General features: G+C 39.2%; 1 long non-coding RNA gene across 3 annotated transcripts in view; it reads right to left on the minus strand.

Annotated features, from left to right (window-relative positions):
- Positions 1 to 18,562, minus strand: part of LOC128887234 (uncharacterized) — a 62,473-nt gene that overhangs the window by 6,485 nt on the left and 37,426 nt on the right. For all 3 annotated transcript variants that reach the window (XR_008459988.1, XR_008459987.1, XR_008459986.1), the window contains one exon: positions 13,083 to 13,132. This is a non-coding gene — a long non-coding RNA (uncharacterized LOC128887234). The remainder of the gene's footprint in view (positions 1 to 13,082; positions 13,133 to 18,562) is intronic.

Here is an 18,562-nt window from a genome sequence, read left to right on the forward strand (position 1 = left end):
TACTCGTGAAATTATTTTGTTCTTGTCGTGCTCAAGACGAGTTAAATAGCATGAGCTTTTTAAATAGGAAAGAGCTCAAGACGAGTTAACTCATTAACTCATTAACAATAAGCTCGTGCGATTTAACTCGTCTTGAGCACGACAAGAACAAAATAATTTCACGAGTATACTCGCGCAGAGCACCGAAAAGGTTAAAATGATCCTGTAGATTTTTCGACAGATCTTTAAAAATACATATTCGGTGTAGAAATCAATTCTCTGTCTCTATATTCAATCATTTGTAACTCTAGTTGAAACAGATACATACACTGAGTAAAATTAGCGCAACAAAAATTTTTTATTAGAATTTCAGTCAACTTTAAATAATCATAACTCCGCGAGAAATGACCGTATGAGATTTTTTGTTTTATTTCAAAGCTTGAAGTCTCTACTACGAACAGAGTTTGTCATACTTTGATTTCCGCCATTCCCCTTCCCACCAGCTTCTTTAAAAAAAAAAAAAAAATGCCGCAGAGTACAAACTTTTCTGCACGAATTAAAAAAAGAGCAAAGTCTCTACGATTTCTATTGGCGGAGTTATGAATGTTACCAGTTACCCATTGCTCGTGGTGTATCGCTCAGGCTAAATGTAAACATCACATTTTGATCATCAAGCATAAATCGTAGCTTAAGAGGTTAATTGCAGTTACGATTTCATAAATTGTAGCAATCTTTTTGGACGTCGCTCATCAGCTCATTGATTTTTATCGATCTGGCATTGAAAATTTGCACACTAGGTGGCAAAGGCTGTTGATATAACGAGGGCGATTACACAAATGATTAGAAATAGAAATTTATTAAAAATTTGTTTGAATTTAGCGTAAAAGAAACGACATTACTTTTTGATGTACCTGATGTTACACCTATACAAATCAGTACTTATTCAGTAGCTTTTCCCTTCTTTTCCCTTGCTTCCTGGGTGTACCGTTTACACGTAGGGTTTCTCGATCATTGTTATCGCCAGCAATGGAGGCGCAAAAGAATCTGGAGGTCGACGCGTCCACGGTATTCCTTTGCGATCGTTCCACCCTTTAATCCTATCTGCCGAGAGAGAAAGAGAGAGCGAACGATCGATTTTGCCAAAAGCAAGGGGGTCGAACGAGCTGAGTCACTCCAAGACATTTGATATCGGTTTCAGAGGGTTGACGGGGTGATCCTGATACCTCGTTTTTGAAGTAGCTGGGCTCGATGAACAGCCTTCTGCGTTTATCTACCGCGCCTTGGCACTCTTTGCTCCCGGTCTATATAGTTCGGCCACGATTTAAAGCGATTCAACAACTTTTCGCCAACGAAAGTCGGAAGTTTTTCGATGAATTCTAATCCTCGTGCTAAGCGATCGTGTAAGCTGTTGCGCTCGCGAGATACGAGCGCGAAAATTGTCCGCGGAAAATTCCAGTTATGGTCCGAGAGTGCATTGAGAAACGATCAAAGTTTTAGCAAACTTTAACGTATCGGATATTAAAAAAAATCACTCAACTCACATTAGCATGGCTCGAATTGTGATTCAACATATATTTTATTAGTTTCTACGGATGACACAAGAATTTGGATGCACATAAAAGCACGAATAACAAGAAAATATTGCTAAAATATTCGAATAAAATTGTTTTCCTTAAAAATCGTATGGATTTCATAAAGCGATGCGGACCCAAAGTACAATTTATGCTCAACTTCTTTCCACACAATTACGAGGGAAGGTTAACGAAGCGTAATAATATTGGGCATTCGAAAAAGTTCGTGGCGTTTCTCCACCATTCGCATGATTTCATCGCATCGTTCTGTCATTGGTTGACCACAGCGTGATACATCTCTGACATCAAAATTTTGATAGAGCATCTTGTCCGTAAAAACTACAAATTTCTTCATAAGCCTGCGTAGCATTCCTGTCTTGATCGAGCGCAAAACGCCACGAACTCTTTCGAATACCCAATACAAGATTCATTCTCTTTTGTAAAAATAACTGATCGAAGCACGAATCGCAACAGAGCTCCTGTCTATCGTTGCACGAACTAAAACGTCGATAGCAGATATTAAATTCCTCGGTAGAGTGAATCAGATCCGTTGAGCTTTCAATTTGTTTATCTTATTACTGGAAGTTTCAAGTTTTTTTATCAATCGCTGGCTACACGTAGCTCCGTGCGACCGCGGGATTCGACGAGCCCGTTTCTCGCGGAATACCTGCGTTCTATTGATTTTCGAATGCAATCTCTAGCCCCGACGAGATCGAGGAAATACGATTTCCGTAAAGCAAACGAATTCTGAACGGGCTAATCGCCACGCACGGGCTCGTAACCGTATTTGCTGGATTTAATCTAGTGCGCTGTTCTCGATCGAATTCGGATTATGGGGGTGGAGGAGGAGGGGTGGTGGTGGTGGTGGAGGTGGCGGTGGGGTGGGGAGGGGAAATTGCAACTGGGATTTTTCGAAAATGGTGGATTTCTGCGGCAACGATGGAAAGCAAACACCGGCTAATTCCATTGGGAAGTTGGACGATATTCGGATAAAGGATAAAGTACTTTATTGGATCATTAAAATTTCATTTCTCGTAATTGAAGAAAGAGTTTAGTTAAAGGATTCTATTGGTTAAATTTCTTGCCATTTATTAATTTTAGAATGGATTCAGTATTTGGAGCGATTACGTGTAATTTAGACATTATGATTTATATGGTAAAGAGATTTAACGATTATTTAATTTATGAATAAGATTCCGATATGATTAAGTTAGAAAGCGAACTGTGGCTTTGTAATAGAATCATATATTTATTATTCACTGCTGAATTCAATTCGTTATTCCGGTAACAACATTCTTTAATAATTGTTCAATGTATAATATATGATAATAAATACATGCTAAACATAACAAAAAAATAAGTACACTTATGCAGAACGTCAGAACAATATTGTTATATCAATTGCAGAAAAGATATGTACACTTACGCAGAATGGCAGAACAACATTATTATATTAATTGTAGAAAAGATACATGCACTTATGCAAAACGAAAGAACAATGTTCTTATCTTAATAGTAGAATAAATTCAACATACATCACATATATTTCTTGTACGTTTTCCATATTACCGTACGCCATGAATGCATCGAATTCGCAGCTCGGTGATAATATTTCGAGAAAAAGAATGAAAAATCAAATTTTCCAAGCCGCCTGCAACCGACTAGACCTCGAAATTGTCGATGACGCTCGATTCGTGGGCCGCTGGTCTCACGTTTCATTAGCATTCCAAAAGTCGACTGACCAAGATCGTCGAAAAGATGAAAGGGCCCCTGTTCTCCGCATAAAGGAAAGAATATTGTGATCGTCATTTGTCATGCCGGTCATGATAACCTCGGTTTTCCCTTCGAGGGCTGCGGTCATGTCCGCGACTACCCGAAATCAGCCGTAGGATCGTTTCTTCCTCTAAGTTCAACGTTCCGAGCGAAGCGTTTTATCTCCCCATCTTTGTCTCGTAAGGAAAGGATGCCCGACGATATTTGTACGACGGTTGCATTTTAATTAAGAACTGATGCCGTCTACGGTGTGTTTTGGTCAGCCGTGGTTTCAGGCGAACTACGAGGGAAAAGAGGACGCAAGTTAGCAAGTTAAGACGAGCGGAAAGAAAGTCTTGCGTTTCGTGAACAAATTACGATCCGTCCGTGTCGCACGGTGGTACTTGAACTCTCCTGTCGGCAGATTGCTTGGTGATCCGTACACGCGAAACTTTTGCCCTTATAAACGTTTCTCGTAGAGGTCTTAATGAATTCGTTTGCGAAGAAAAGTAACTGATAACTGATTATTGTGACCGTTCTGTTATAGCTACCGTAACTTTAAAGATATATTTATAAATAGGGTTTCATAGGGATAAACAGAGATACAAATGACACACATAAGGATGTATACGAGAGGTATTTTCGGTCAGAAAAAATAGAATGGGAACTGATGATAAAAATAGCTGGAACTTCTGCGTGGATCTACAACAAATCTGCACAATTTAAAAAAAAAAAAAAAAAAAAAAATAAAAATGACGAAAACGATCGTATCACTCGTAAATTTTGCATGAGTCATAATCCATCGAAAATTGAGTAGTTTCCAGTGGTTCAGCTGTCGCGGAACGTAGCATAAAATTAACACAGAGCGAGAGAGTACCGTACGTGTATGCGATTGAAAACGTACTCCGGGCGAGGGAATTGCGGAACAGCGTTGAATCGAACGGGGGCGAATCCAGCGAAGCCTCGTTACCGAGTCGCAATTAAAAGAATCGCTTCTATCCCTTCTTTAAAAGTCAATAGCAGAGCAAATCCCGAACCGACGTAAAGAAACCTTTCGATTGGAGAAGCCTCTTTACGACAGACGGTTGGCCTTTCACGTTATTCTTGTGCCAGCGGTGCTTTCATAAATGACAAATTTCCTTGAACTCCGCATAAAGGTTTCCCACTGTTGGCGGGCCTGTGTCGTTTACGACGGTATAAAAACGTTTCGAGTAAGCTCCGGGCCAACAAGAGGGACACGGAAGGGAAGGGAAGGGAGGGAGGGAGGGGGGAGGCACGCAAACAAAAGGAAACGACCGCGATGGAAGAAATTCTCGGCTCGAAAGTTACCCGTGCCGCGGATTCGACGCACCACCGAGTGCCACTCGACGTTCAATTTCACGTGAACACGCGGCCGAGCACTTTTTCAGCGATAAACAGATTTCTCGGGGCAGCATCGTAATCGTACTTCAGAAACTGGCGGGCAAGTAGCGGGGAAAACACGAGCCGGCTCGAATGAGACCAAGTCGGGACGAGTCGCGCCGCCTGTTCGGATTTTCCCTGCGGAGAAGTTAGTCAGTTTCGAACTGAAACTAATACCGATGACGACGGTAGTTGCGGGGAAAAGGAACGAACCGCACCGCGAGAGAAAGAACGGGACAGTGGCCGTGGTGCGAGCACAGAGCGGCGGATGTAAACTTTAGATTCTAAAGTGGCGGTCGTGAAGGAGAAAGACGAAGGCTCTGTACAGCCGTGTATACGGGGTGTTCCGAGTGACGAGGAGCTATCCGAGCATGGTAGAACCTCGGTAACTGCACGGAAATTGGTGAAAGCGCGCGCAGTGATCGAGGTGCCTGCGATAATGAAGGTAGTTTGTCATGAATTGAAATTAATACGCATTATTGCGTAAACATATATCCGAAGTTCACAAACGAATTAATAAATCATGTTCATCCTCCACAATCATGCATATATCGCTGCTCGTTCTTCGGAAACTAATTCCGATCTGTACGACGCCCATGTTTCAATTTAATACGATCGCAAAAGGGTTAACAATCATTTTCACGATGTAATTATAGGTGTGAGGAAGCACGGTTGACAACGTTTGAGAAATTTCGTCTCGAGACTGTCGAAAATCAGTCGTCGAAATCATTTTTCGTAGTATTTAATATTTTAACCTATTTCATTCACAAATTCTATCCAAATTAATATTCCGAGTCGTTTCTTTAGTTACATACTGAAAAGTCCTGTCACCCATTTCTGGTTGACGATGACGCGGCGACGAACGCGTTGAACGAACGAAGAGTGTTTCGGAAGAGAGCGGATATGGAACAGGTGAAAACGTAGAAAAGTGTAGCGGACCGTGGAGAACAGCGAGAGGACGCAGAGGTATCGAGATGAACTAACAGAGAAGAATAGAGGATGCAGGACAACGGGGGAGGGTTTGCAAAAAAAAAAAAAAAAAAAAAAGAAGGAAACATTTTGGAAAACGCGAGAATTGGATAAGGGTCGTTAGATAGGAGGCTGTATACCCACATAATGCCGCGGAAAGTCTGTATCGCGTATAAAGCCAGGCCTGGTGAAAGAGGAAGAGGAGAGATGAAAAGAGAGTCGTCGGATGAGGATAACGGGGGATAGGAGAAAGAGGTGAGAAAAGGGAGAGAGATGAGAAAGGTGGGTTGGGTAGGGACGAAAGGAGGAAGAGAGATAGAGAGGGAGCAGACTATGCCCGATAAAAAGCCCTGATTCCCACGAGCGTGGATAGCCTACGATGAAACCCTCTCAGCTCGCCGACCACGGCACGGCATTAGAACGTCCACGAGTACCATGTCGGATTTTTCGTTCGCAGACACTGCACCTACCAGCGGAGAGACGAGCCAAGCAGGCCTGCACGTAACGATTCGTTCTCATTGTACGTGTTTACTAGGCTATGATTATGTAATCGCTGCCAGTTCCTACGATTCGTGCATTACACTAGGGACGCCGTGGTTTCGGCTGGATGGAATACTTTTTTGCTCGTTGCTTTTACCTTCTTCTTTATGCCGACCCAATTCCGCCGTACTCGTAGAATTTGACGCTTTCCAGGGCACGACATGCTCACGGGAGAAAAACCACATTAGGTGGCCAAATATCAGAGATATAAAATTAACGATTACTTTTGTTTACTTGTACCTTTTACAATTTGGAATAATTACTTTTGAATTGGAAAACAGTTGTTTAAATGATTCTTGATTACTTTGCTTCTAGTAATTATGCAATACCTTATTCTTAATTACCGAGTAATTCAATTACATTTTAACAATTAATTATAACTACCCAGAAAGTAATTGAAAGGTATCTCAATTCTAAAGTAGTTAAAAATATATAATTGTAATTAACACTTTCGCTGCGGCTGACGCACGTGTACGTCCAATCGAGCCCTTGTCATGTGCGGATCGAAAATATATGGTTGATTTTATTACTTTTCAGTTTTCATTTTCTTTGTTCGGCAATCATATTATATATAAAATAAGTTACCACAAATATATGTTTTTCAAAATAATCATAGTAGAACATTTGTAAGAAATTTTTCATTAAAAAAAAATATCATAATTGTAGCTCCCAGCGAACGGCTACTTATCTTCGTCCCAAGCGAAACTGTTAAAAGGTAATTATAACCACTTTTTTAATTACTTTCAAGTAATGACTTGACATCGATGAAAACAATTCAAGGAACATTTTCGTTTCAGAAGAAGATTAAGAAACATTGAAAATTGAAAAACTGAAAACAACAACAAGGTAACACATAATTACGTGTATCCGGTATGAAAAAAGAAGATATCGACATTTTCCTGGAGATGGTTACTCTAGAAATAACGTAATATATACTTACTGTATCTTTTCTCACAAAGTTACAAAGAGAAGTAGTAAGTAAAAAATTGTAAAGTATCCTAACAACAAAGTTACTGGCTACAGGTTGTTACCTTGTAACGAGTAAGAGGAAGTTGCACGTCTTGCACGTGCAAGTCCAATCCTCTTTTACCGCTAGAAGAAACAGAAATTGGCGGAATACAACTTTCTTCCTCAATGTTCTCTCTCGGAGCGTTTAAATTTGACGTGCTCGTTGTCACGCAGCCCATCCGCGAAGCGTGTCAATTTTCCGCGTTCGAAGCGTTCGAATACGAGCCGTCCCTTTATTTTATCCGCGGAAGCCGAGAAACGATCGCGCATCGATTCTACGGGACGTTCTGCGCAAGTATATTGTTACTCGAGTATGAGCTTAAAGGGATTGCAAACTCGACGAGACAAAGCGATTGATTGTAACGCGATAGTAAGGGAAATATAAAGGGAGGGCTCGGTATCGTTCTCTCGGATGTTTCGCGACAGAAAGAAATCCACGGAGAGGAATCCGGGTTGCGGTGATTACCAGACGCACTCGAGGAATTGGAATAACGCTCGGGAAACGATATTCTTCTTTTTTTTTTTTTTTATTCCTCTCGTTGTTCCTCCTCTTTAATTCTCAGCTAAACTGGAACCGATCGAAACAAACGCATTTCGTCTGGAAGAAACACGCCCTTCCCTCTAGCTTTGATAACTTTCCGACCTCGTGTAAAGCTGAAACGCGAGGCGTTTGATGCGGTAATAAGTGGGGTCTCGGAGCGTTTGAATTGCGAGCATAAAATTACATGGTTTCGCGCATCGCAAACACCTTCGGGGCTGTGCTCTGAACATTTTGGGGTGTAATTTTAATCTCAAGGTACACATTGCGAACCGGTAATCCTGGCTATTTCTTCAATTGTGTAACAAGTAGGTACTATAATTTAACTGTACGAAATGCTTTTAAAACGTTGCATATTTAATCAAAATAATTTCCACATAACTCTGTTTTTTGTTTATTTTTTTTAAATTCATTTTGAATTCATTTTGTCTATTATATTTCAATAAGGTTCTGCATACCTTCTACACACAGAGGGCAGGGAATTAAAAATCGCCAGGCTTGAAATTCCCAAACCAGCGTTCAATTGTTCCAACATTCGCATAGCCTCCTCCGAATGATAATTTTACATTTCCAGCAACTTTCACCGTCATATTCCCAAGTTTATACTCGTATAAAAGAATTACACGAATAGTCCTAGTATTCATAATTGTTGATAACGAGGTTCTAATGGTTCTACTCTAAACGTCTGTTGTAATTAATACACGGTATATTTATTCGTCTTTCTCAAGGTATGAGCTAAGACCTTTGAATAATGGAAGTTTCGACTTATCGAAGTTTTTGGCAGAGGTATAATGGACGAAAATTTGACACATCGAGACTTAGTTAGTCAGTTATTTAGTTTGTTAGAGTGCGTAGTCGGATGTTGTTTTTGGGCACTCGAGACAGTTTTAACAGTTGAAAAAAAGGAGATAGAGATAGCATCGAATGGTACTTCGACTTGCAGTGATCAGGCTGCTCCGAATACGAGTTTCAGAGGCAAAATAAGCCATCTAAATATATGGAAAATAATTAGAGTAGAAGTAAGATTATATCACACTAGACTATATCACTGTTGTTAATACACCAGGTAGATTCAAAACAACAAATTTTGTTAACGCGGAAACTAGTTCGCCTTGGTCCTGGCGGTCGGGGATCCTGACCGATGTCAAGGATTAAAGGCCCGATAGAAAACTAATCGATCGCAACGCGAATGCGAGGAGCCCGTAAAAGGTAAAACGGTAGGATGTTCCGTGACGGAAAGAAATCCGGTGCCGTGATTACCGGCAGACACAATCGAGGAACTGGAATCACGCTTGAACACGGTAGGACCGTTCTTTCTAATCCGCGACGAGACAAGAACCGGTCGATAAACGCGCTATATATAAGACCTCGAGTACACTGACGAGATGAGAAGGCCGAAAGGGCCGAGGAGAACAGGGTGAAACCCGCAGGCGCCTGTCCTATTTACCGTGGGTCATCAAAGTATTTGCACACTAACCTGGTCGATTGTAAGCTCACGTGTACGACTTACGTCTAGCTTTTACAATTTTCGGAATATTTGACACGTGTAATCAGTTCCACATGTAATCTATCTTCTATATCTATAGATTACAATTTTTTAAATATCTGACAAAGGGTCTAGCAGGATAAGGATAGGGAATCAAGCCTCACCCCAATTTTCGTTGCTATTATGTGCCGTGCAACACGCTTTTCACCTAAAACATCATCGGGAATAATGATCGGTTATTTAGCTGACACGTGTAAAAGTTTCAGAATGGTCGGAGTTCTGGAACATGGTTAAATAATTAAATAGGGATTTTACGCATAAACGCATGGGATTTTTGTTTCTTTTTAATTATTTAACCATGTCTCAGGACTGCGACCGTTCTGAAACTTTTACACGTGTCAGCTAAATAACCGATCATCATTCCTGACTTTTTTGGTAGATCTCACTCACAAGGTTGTTTGCAATTACCACCCGCAAAAATAAATTATTTATTTTCAATACTTAACAATGAAAAAAAATGCCCTGAAAAAATATACAAGATGCAGTTTATAAGTACGAATATTTTCGTTTTTGCAGAATTTAAATATCTGAAATAGTAACCGAAAAAAAAATAATAAAGTTAAGCGTGTTGGTAACGGTCTGAAACTTTGTGGGATGATGTTTTAGGTGAAAAGCATTGCACGGCACATAATAGCAATGAAAATTGGGTGGAGACCGATCGCCTATCCTTAACCTCCTAGACTCTTTTTCATTGAAAAGTCATTTGAATAACTTTTCGGAAATCGACGTCCTTTACAAACGTCTTAAGAAATCCAAACGAAAGAAATGTTTTTCCTTCGATTGAAATATCAATTGACACGAGCGACCGTCAAATGAACTGATATCAGGTGAAAGGTCGAGATACAAATGGATGCGTCTGAGACCAGCCGACAAGCTGAAAAAGGCGGCGCGATTGCTCGTATTCCATGAAAGAACGCCGAAACAGTATATTCTCAGGCTTGGCGCATTTTCTTTGGATCGTGGAGCAGCGGTGTTCTCCAGAGAATGTATTATTTCTCATTGGAACGCGGATCGATAATGCTCGTCTCGCTTGTATACCCTTCTGTGTGAGACACTCGTCGCATGAACAATGTGATACAACGCGTTGCGACTGATTGTCCTTCGTTCGACTGAAAGGCCTTTGTCATCGCAAGCTCTTTGCCGAATGCGAGCTTCCGGTGATATGGAATCTCGGTAGATCGAAAACGAACGAGTAATCTACGGTACCATAATTTTCTTCCGTCAATTAGGCACCATGTCAGGACTAAATATATTTTCACAAATGTTTTTTTTTTTTTTTTTTTTTTTTTTTAAGGCGGTATTACTAGTCTAGAGTATCAATTTTTAGTTCTTTTCGAGGATTTCTTTTTCTTAATCTATAAAGAATTTTTATAAAGGGTTTTGCACACATATTTCTTCACATTTTAAAACTATACACTACTTTTTTTGCAAGTAAAAATAATCAAAATTGTATGTAATACGAGTGATCTCGTACAGTGCCTTCTGAGAAAAGTATGCGAAGATCCGTTTGCTGGGCATGTACACGTTCAAACTTCACACGTGCACATATTCATGATTAGACCGAGGATTTTTATGCATTTGTAGGAAATGTAAATGTCCAAGAAACTGCAAAATGCATACAGTATGGAATAGTATAACAAAATATTGAAAGTAAAATTCATATTTATAATATTTGCAGAGTAAAATGAAATTCTATTTAGGTTCAATTTGTACGTTTGCTAAGATTTTATTTTAGAACAGTAATAGAGCAAAATGGTATACAATTCAGTGATGTAAGAAAGAAAGAAACTTCTGTGTCGCGAATCGGTGGCGATTTTCTTCAAATAAGAATATATCAGGTGACATCAAGCATTTCGACGCAGTGTTACATACGTCTTGAAAGAGAATCTTTTGCTCTTTACGATACCGCTTTTCATTCGTTTGCTTGGTTTCAATTTTGTTGATTTTTAGTCTTTGAAAGTGGAACGTCGAGTGAAGAAACGAAGAGAAGTTTATTTATGTTGTGGGGTGTCGAAACCATTATTACTTAATATTCTACACTATTATTACTTCATTATACTAATACTACACCTCATCGGGTTTGAATGCTAAGCACGCTTGATCCCATCGCTGGAAGAAATCGCAGCCGAAGCGTAGCTAACACTAAGACGACCAAGCCCAGGGTAGTTGATTTCAATATCCAATTTGTTAAGTCAATGACAAGATACTGCATACCTCGGGAGAACTCTTCCTGGGAGACTTAAAGTAAACCAACTCTGATCCCCCAAGGAGAGACAGTGACCCTCCCCGAAGGCTAGCCATAGACTGTTCCCGATCCCACTTCGCCGAGGAAAATCCGAGAATTATGTTAACTGTAAGTGGAATTACCTTCCAATGAATTTATAGAGCCGGGCTTAATTTCTAGCGTCAGCTTAACTCGCGGCGAAAGGAAAATTAGATGGGAGGAGACAGCTCTTCCATAATTTAATGCGAAGATCTGCGTTTACTCCGATGCTTTAATTCAAACCACTCGGCGCGCTTCGGCCAAGGAAAATTGAAGTTTGTTGAGAAATCGAGATTACGGTCCGACCGTTGCCAAGAACGAAACTGTGAACGTCGTTGATTATTTCAGTTCTGTGTGCAAAGTTTTTTTTTTTTTTTTTAAGAATGTGTTTGTAACAATTTTGAATATCGAAAAATGGAGATGTTCACTAAAGAAACTTAAATGAAAGGTTTTGGGAAGAAATCGCTAGGAAATCATTGAGGGCCCCTGTGGGCTCCACATTGGGAAACGCTGGCTTGAGAGGTTCTGAAAACTCGGAACTGTAAGAAGCCGCAAGGAAAACCTAAGAAGAAATTGAAAACATGCAACAAATGCAAAACGTTCGGTTACATAGCGACTGGTGTTTGCTAATAGTTTGAAATTGCCAGGACAGCAAGAAATATCTCGATACGGGAAAATAACTACTCGCGGCAATTGAACAGTGCTTACCGAGCGCGTGTCGTAACTACGTTGTACTTTACAGAGAATTATCTCGGGTCTTTTCCGATGACGCAATCCGGTTAAGTTTCGAAACTAAATAAACCGCACTTTCAGCGGCCATTAAATGACGCGAGAGTTCATTTTTAACTGCTTACGGGGATGAGAAAGAAGCGGAAAATTAAGTTCGTCAGCTCTTCCCGCGATCGCTTTACCAGCGCTCATTATGAAATGAATTTAAAATACAATTCAATTTAATCCGCTCAGGTACCTACTACTTCAATATTCACCGCTTTTTCTGTTTTTTTCTTTTTGTCCCACCGCGCATAATCTGATTAAGGATAAATCGTGGCTTTTTTGGAGGGATACGGTATAATTCGCGTATTAATAAATTTGCATTAATTACGAAGGCAAATTTATCGTCGAAATACGATTGCGATAATTGCGAGTAGGAAACTGTGCTGTTTGCAGAAAAATGGTAAATTATGTGGAACGAACGCTAGCGATGCTCTTATAAATTATCGAACGAACGCGAATGAAGCGATGATTATTCGGTATGATACTGATATATTTCGTAACGTTTTCATTTAAATAACGCGAGATGTATTCAACGTTATTTTGGAACGTCGCTTGGATTATCGAAGTTGTAATTTTTGCGAAAGCGATGATTAATATTCGCAGGTAAGTTGCGTATCGCGCAACGAAGAACGAAGCTCATGGTATTTTAATTGAGGTCAACTTTTAGTAGGTTACGTAGGCGACGTTGTACGATTCTGAAAATAAAATAATTTATGTTCGTGTTACATTTCAAGTGCTTACCGGATTCACAAATCGGTGTGGTCTTCAGACGGGGATTCCACGTTTGTTATCTGAAACAACGACAGAAGTAACAATGAGAATTAATGCTTTGACTGCGAAGGGCGTATATATACGCCTTCGAGAAATGTGCTCGGAGAAATGTTTTGTATTCGTTAAATCAACTTTGAAAAAATATCAAATTATAGGAGATGGATGAGACGAAACTTTTTTATATTTACAGTTTAATCATAGGATACTTAGTTTCGAAAATAAAAATTGAAGAGTTGGAAGTTCGCTGGAAAACTTAAATTTCAGGAAAAAGGTCTCGTAAGTTTTCAATTTTTATCTCTGAAACTGGACGTCGTATGAATAAACTCTAAATATAGAAAAAGTTGCGTCTTATCATATCCTATAAGCTGATATTTTTTTTTTTTAAATTCACATCTCCACGCCTCTTAGAATTTCTAGCAAAAATCGTCCCGCAGTCAAAGGGTTCATGCTTTCAGTATACCATTTCGTAGTATATGCCATTGGATTAGAATAAGAGTGACGATTCGAAGTGTAGACATTTTTCAGAACAGACATTTCAAAGTAAATCTTACAATAGGATTCGTAAAAATACTTTTTTCATCGAGATAAAATAAAGAATACTTACGAGTACCGAGTATAATTGCGAAAGGAGACAATTAACGTAGATGAAAACGAGTAGATTACAAAGGATATTATTCAATTACTTATACAAGTCTAGGACGTATTAACGGGAAATAAATGACACAAACAACGTTTTGCGTTTAAATCGTCTCTCGTGGTTATGGAAATTTATGACTGCCTCATAAATATCAAGGGCTCGTATAAATCCTGACGGAGTACCATTAGAAATGCTTCGGAGCATCGTTTAATTCAACTTCCCCGGCGGATTTTATTAAATATTTTCTCGACAGACCGCACGAAGTCTAAGTATTCGGATGGCAATTGATTCGCGAACGTCAAAGGTAATTTACCGTATTCAAGAAACGCGCGCTGAAAGACGTAATCTGCCTTTGGATTTACTCTATTCTATTCTGGGGAGGGAAGAGCGGTCTGCTCGATCGCGACGAGTGGAATATTCTGCCGATAATACGGACTCGTTCCGTTCGTAATATTTTTCATAATGGCCGGGGAACATTTTTCATCGCTGCGAGTATTCGCAATGAGACAAATCACGCGACAAGGTTTATACAAGCGAAGACGACAGCACAAAGAACGAGCGATCGGTATCCGAAGAAATTCCATTGAAAGGAACAGATACGAGTGATTAATAGCCGAAACGTATCTTCGATCGGCAAACAGTTCGCTAAGCATCTTTCTCGAAATTTCGTTGCGAATTTTTAAATGAAACTCGACGATCATCGACGTCGTTTCGAGAGCGGTACTCGTCACGATGTTGAAGTCAATTGGGATCCCATTGCACGAATTATATTCCACAAGTCTGCGGTTTCGTCGTGGCTACTACTTTTGAAGAGAAAATGAGATAATTGTGTCGGTCATCGACTGGTACAGCGGGTTTCGCTTAACTTTAACACGATTGAGTAAATAGAAAAAGAATAATAGAGGGCGAAGTTAAATAACGCAGTATTCAAAGTGCCGCCATTTTTCTTTAGGATATCCTATTAAAACAGTTGCATATATTATATATAATATATAATATTATTGTATAATATTTTATCTTCCGGCAAAATTCCCATAAAAATGCGCGCCACACGAGGCAACTGCGAATATCGTTTTAGCGCGTATCTCATGTTTCGAGTTCCCTCGAGTACCGTAGAAGTTCTTTCTACAAATTTGATGCAGTTTGAAGCAGCAGCAGATACCGAAAGAATTCGCGAGAGCAAATCTAAAAGAAAGAAACCACAAGAAACATTCGAGTTTTCAATTTCCCGAGTACACACAAACGTGTAGGTGGACTTTATACACATTCTCCACAGATAGTCCTCGCGATTTCGATCAAGGTATCGAACGTGCCATCTCCTTCCATTAATTTCTCCGTTTAGCTTACTTTGAGACGAACGCGTCTCTTAAAAGAAGAATTTTACTGTAATGTTGTGTTTTAAAGAAAGAAGTTCTACAAACAAAACTAACAAATTTGTTTAAGGTAATGGAGAAGATTCAGCAATTGCTTTACTGTTATTAGATACACTTGACTTTCTATCGATCCACTTTAAATGCACAGTTAGTAAAATCAGAGTGGTAATTCATACCACGATTCAAGTTTCAAGTAACTTCAAACATCTTGAAACTCCTGAATACCTTCAAAGTCGCGAACGTTTAAAGATACTTTAGAAACGTTGAAAACTTGAAACACATCACTTTAGAATCTTCAGGAACGTAATTAACCAATTTGCAAATTAACCTCATCATTGTTTGTATTGATTTACTGCATTTTTCGCATTTCACGCAGTGCTTGTATTTCTATAAAAATAAACTACGCGAGGTACTTCGTGCTTGTTTTGCAAAATAATATTAATGTCTCTCAAGTCTATGCTCAAAGTACGCATTAACATGCTTCAACTGAGCGTGACTCAAAAACGTGAAAGATGTTTAAGTATCTGGCGTATTTTGTTTGTGAAAAAATAGTAGTCCTGAAACCCCTTTTGGAAAACCTTTTGTCTGCCTGAACGTGCACTCTAAATAATACATTGATCGGACGAGGCAATTTCTATACTACTCTCGTAGATTTCTCTGGACTAGAACTACATTTCGATGTAAAAATTCACGAGGCAAGCACAAGTCCCTTGCTACGTCATGTGTAGATACAATTCTGCACGCAAACCGTCCGACAGCGAAGCGAACGCGTTGTGTCTTATTGGTTTCTTATGTTAAAATAAACCATATATAATGGTACGCAACGTTTGGAAACGAAATTGTAGGACGCACGTGTCGTTTCGGAATTTCATACTCTTCCTTCCTATTATTTACGACATAACAGAATACGCGGGAAAAAGAAAGGGGCAACAGTCGGAGAGCATTGAAGTACGCGGGGATGAGGACGGGAGGGTAGTAGCTTATGATGAAATCGAATTTTCTTCAGTCGGACGGAAAACAAACTAGAGGGAACAAAGAGAATACCTTCTTCTGACAGGAATAATTTTGTATCGACTACGTCTGCTGGCATGGTAGTTTTCCGACGGTTCTGAATAATTCACTGTAAATCGGTTCGTTCCGTCGATACGTCATGCAATTTGTAATATTGCTCTTTGGAATTTCGTGGCGTCGCGGCTTAATAGCTTGCCATTGTTTTCCGTTTCGTACATGATCCCATAAAATACTACTTACGAAGAACGAATACTGTAATCAACGCTCGATCAAACCTTTGGCTTCTAAAGTGCCTTTCTCCTGTGACTCATTCAACATTTTTTTTTTATACGTATTTCTCTTATACATTTTAGCAAACTATTTGAATACATCGACAGAAGCTATTTTAACGTTAATATAAATCGATAAATAAATTGTATAGAACTCGCGCAAAAATATTTTTGTACACTTCCTGAATAATAGTATTATTAGTAGACAAAATTTAGGAATCGCTCTTTATTTAATAATATTTAGTAATATTTAATACTAATTTTTAATAAGTAACTGGCACGTTTCTCTTTCTAACGTAGTCGTAATATAGGGTAACACCCTATATTATAGGATGGCCATATTAGAAACGGTCTATCGAATCAAGCGTCCGGTTGTACAGACACTGTATGTAAATCAGTGATTCACGATCACTCGAACGAAACTTAAAAAACCCGTTTCCAAAGTGTCTCAATTAGAACTGGATTCGTTACATCGCGGAAGTCGGGCACAATTTGTAACCATCGCATTGGCCGATATCCTAATCCAATTATTTCAACCTTATGCTACGTTCACGTGTACTTTACGCGACGTGTACAGATTAACGTAAAAGCAAATCGAATGTTAACTGAATTCATATCCATAGAATGTTTTTTTTTTTTATCCCATGTTCGTAATTAGTTCCTCTTTCATCCGCTTAAATCCACAAAATTACGGAGAAGTCAGACCAAACCAGTTTATTCGTTAGAATTAATTATGGTAATACCTACGCCATACTTAAATCACACTTTCGCGGGCTCGTAGGTGAAGCTTGTGTTACACCGTCGGTGCGCGTAGTGGATGCAAACAAGATTAAAACATCGTCCACGCGAAACGCGAATATGCATTTTTCCTGTATTAAACATAAAGAATGGGAGGCGCAACGTGTCCGTTCCAGTCGTAATTCATTTTATATTTCCTCTGTTTCCCGTTAACCACCACGTATGGCCAGACGTTGTAATATCACAAACGCAAACGTCCACCGGCCGCGATTCGCGAAAGCGTAACCTAATTTCCTCCTGTCCTTAATTTTTGCCTTTTATTTTTTCGAAACAATCTCTGGCCAACGCAACACACTCTGTGGATTCGTCTCGACCCGGCCTCTCTCTATTTCCGTAGAGCCAGCTTTTTCTCGTGTAGGGGTCGCAGCGTTCGGAATTCAGCGAAAATTATTTCGAATGAATGGTTTTGAAACTCAGCCAGAATTGCAGACCAACTTTTCTACGAAGAAGTTTAATTAGTGGAGAGAGAGAAAGAGAGAGAGAGAGCGTTTATACAAATTTACTGATTTTTGTGCGTTAGAAAGAGACTGGATATAACTGATGGATATAGCTGTGTTTATACGCGAACTGTAACTTTAGTTGCTGGATAAAACTTTGCGAGCAGGTCAAGAATAATTTCCTTAATGATAGTATCATCGATAATTAGGCGATCTCGTTGAGTAAAGCTTGTGAAACGGGAAGCGGCATACGTTACAGGACACATCATAGTAACAGCTTGAAGATAGATTCACTTTTCGAGAATTTCTTTCGAACGAACAACGCAAGTGAATCGATTTATTGCTTATTACTGACAACGTATACATATTGAACATTATAAGAAATCACTTTTCAATACAGTTTATTCATTTATATCTGCTGTACTCGTTCTCATAATGTGCATTGCATATGCTACGTGAAAAGTGTTTTACAAATAAACAAAATGTTTTGAAAACAATCAATTTCAATCTTTAAATTGATGTACCACAATTAGACTACGGATTTCATGCATTTACGACGTACAGTAACATAGAAATCATGTCTAAAATATACATAACGTACGTCGAATATATTCTACAATTGTTATAATAATATTGTTATTTTGTTTTGCATATATGTGCATACATTTGGTTAATAACATAGAAAAATACATGAAACATACACAACGCATGTTGAATGTATTCTACAATTATTACAATAACGTTATTTCGTTTTGCATACGTTTCTTACAGCCAGTATTGATTCTATTCATTTATACCCTAAATGTATAAAACGGCGCAGTCTAATCGTAAATCGCATCTGCAACCGCAACGACAATGACGCGAAACGAAGATAACTTACGGAGAACGAGTAATCGGACGTTTCATAACTGCAAACGGAGCATGG

The sequence above is a fragment of the Hylaeus anthracinus genome, unplaced genomic scaffold (assembly GCF_026225885.1).
Source record: "Hylaeus anthracinus isolate JK02 unplaced genomic scaffold, UHH_iyHylAnth1.0_haploid 11985, whole genome shotgun sequence".
In the NCBI taxonomy this organism is placed as follows: domain Eukaryota; kingdom Metazoa; phylum Arthropoda; class Insecta; order Hymenoptera; family Colletidae; genus Hylaeus; species Hylaeus anthracinus.